Raw genomic sequence first — 3,052 nt, forward strand, 5'->3', positions numbered from 1 at the left:
GCAGGACGGCCCACGTGTCCCCTCGGTCAATCTCCTCTCCTCACCAGAAGGCAGCCCGACTTCCAGCTTCCCTTGCTGTGGGTGTGTGCACGTGACGGCGTCTGGCCAGTGGGGTGTGGGTGTGCCCGTTCGAGGCCTGGGCCTCGGAGAACCTTGGTCTTGAACCCCTCCCCACCCCTCCACGTGGCCTGAGTTTGTTGTTGAGACAGGGACACCTGAGAGTGAGTGGGTGCCGACAGGTGGGATGTAGGGACAAAGTACTAGGCCAGGACTGGGCAAGGCGAGTGTGTCATCACTGTCAGCACCTGGTGGGACTCTGGCCTCGTTTATCAGGTTGTTTGGTGAACACTGGCTCTGTTTGGTCAGCTCCACCTTGGGCCCACAGTGCTACCGCTTCCTTATTCTGGGTGACTGAACTTCAGCCCACTCACAAGGAATGAGCCCAAGCCAGTTAAGCTCCCATCAACCTTTACCCTGGCCTCATCTGATGTGAAAACTGGAAGAGTGCTTTTTGCTGATGCAGACGGTTAAAGGTCGAGACCCTCCTCCCCAGCAGATTAAAAACCTCTGGTTCCCATCAGTGTGGATGTGCTTCTCTCCAGCAGTCAGATTCTATTTTTAGCTTTGGTCCCTTTAAGTTTTCCTGTACCCCTTTGGCAGCAAGGAGTGCAGTTGTGAATGCCTCTGGGTCGTCCCTCCACCCATCTGCCTGTGTATAAGTTACCCACAATAAACTCCATAATGGCACTATAGAGTTGCCGCTTCATCTTTCAGTCTCAAGGTTCCTTCTCAGGTCGGAGGATGTTATTCAATATCTCCACGACCCAACACAGGCCAAACCGGGAGATTTGGTTGTTCAGGCAGCAGTTAGCCAGCACCGTCCCTTGTTCCACAAGTTTGCTGTCATGAATAATGCTACGGGATCCCGAGGACTGTCTCTATGCACATGTGAAGGTATATCCGTGGGGAAAATGCCTAGAAGAGGAGTTGCTATGGTAAAGGGTACGTCCTTTCCCTTTTTTTCTTTTAAATATTGGATCCATATGGCTAAATTGCTCCTTACATATTGTACTAATTGACATGCCCACAGTAGCGCATAGGAGCATGGGTTTCCGCATTCTTTTGTTTTGAAATCATTGATTGTGGAACTATGATGGCTCTGCTTCAGTCTACCTCACTCACAACATCGCTTTCACAATATTTCACACTTAGAATTTCTAGAATTAGTTTTACTAACATAGGCTTTGCATATGCTATCTGCTGCTTGGAAATCTCTTCCCCCAGGTCTTTCCTTAGTAAAATGCTATGGTCTGAATGTTTGTGTCTCCCCAAGTTTATATGTTCAAATCCTAACCCTCAAGGTGATGGTATTAGGAGGCGGGGCCTCTGGAAGTTGAAAGGCAGTAGTGCCCTCCTAAAAGAGCCCCCAGAGAGATCCCTCACCCCTTCTGGCACGTGAGGTTGCAGTGAGAAGCCAGCCCTCACCAGACCATGAATCCTTGTTTTATATTTCTAAATTCCTCTCATCTTCAATATTTCTTTATTTCTAAATTTTTAAAGTGTATTCTGTTTTTTGTTTTTCTAACTAATTATCTCATTAATTTTCAGCCTTTTTTTTTTTGGCGTCACCGTGCAGCATGCGGGCTCTTAGTTCCCCGACCAGGGATCAAAATGCCCCCTGCAGTAGAAGCGTAGAGTCTTAACCACTGGACCGCCAGGGAAGTCCCTTAGCCTCCTTTTCTAATAAATGCATTTAAAGCTTTCAATTTCCCTTTAAGTACCACCTTAGCTTTATCCCACAAATTTGCATTATTGTCTTTTTTAAATTATCAATTTGAAGTTTTTTTCTAAATTCCATTATTATGTTTCTCTGTCCCATGAGTTACTTAGAAATGTTTTAAATTTTTGAATTAATTTAAAAAATTAACCAATTACTTAGTAAATTCTCATTTGATTGCATTGTGGTCTAGGGATATAATCTCTGTAACACTCATTCTTTGAAATTTGTTGAGACATGCTTTGTAGCCCCATCTGTAGCTACTTTTTGTAAATTTACCATGTGTACTTGAGAAGAATGTGTGTGTTTCAGCTCTTGGGTGAATAAAATACCCATTAGGTCACACTTGTGAAGTGTCATATAAACTAGGATAAAGCAAAGGGCTGAAACAACGATACCCCACCGTAGGTTTAAGCAAACAGAAGAGGATAGCTCCCCATCTCCCTGACCCAAGGCTGGGAGCTCCGCTCCACACCGTCAGTCATCCAAGGTTCATGGGGCTCTGCAACCTTCAACATGTGCTGTCCAAGGCCATCCTCTCAGAAGAGTCTAAACCTCAGGAGGGCAGGAATGTGTCTGTTTTCTTCACCTTTGGTCCTGCAGATACAGAGTAAACATTCAGGAAGTATTTGTTAGGTATATGAATCAATGAATGAAGAAAAGATGGCCTCCTTGTTAACATACTGAAATTTAATAAACAGATTAGGAACTTCCCTGGTGGTCCAGTGGTTAAGACTCCACGCTTCCAATGTAGAGGGTGCCGGTTCGATCCCTGGTCGGGGGAAAAAAAATACAGTGATAGTGTTCCCAGGCACACTGTCCCTCTTCTTGGAGACAACCACTGTTAACAGCTTGCTTGTATTCTCCAGAAGAATTTCGTACATACACAAGTATCTCTTCATCTGTGTGGACTGATTTCTAATACAGTTTTCAATTATAATAAAACGGCTCATTCTCCACCTTACTTATTTCAGTACTTCTGAATTCGCACTTCTGAGAATGTGTTTGGTGTCAGTTTGTTGAGGGGACGCCAGGTGGCAGTATACTACCAAGAGATGGAGGCCAAGGGCGGGGGTGGGGGGGGTGGGGGGTGGGGGGAAGGGGCTTCTCTTTCCAAAAATAGTGATTTCACGTGGTTTTCCTCTGCCTAACGGACCTTGTAAGCTCTCTGGCCGTGAGTGCTGTGTAAGTGTGCAGGTAAATGCCTGTCCAATTTCAACAAATTAAAGAGGACTTCGTTGAGTTGAAAAGCTAGGGCAAAACTGAGCTATAGGA

Source organism: Delphinus delphis, chromosome 15 (assembly GCF_949987515.2).
Source record: "Delphinus delphis chromosome 15, mDelDel1.2, whole genome shotgun sequence".
Lineage (NCBI taxonomy): Eukaryota > Metazoa > Chordata > Mammalia > Artiodactyla > Delphinidae > Delphinus > Delphinus delphis.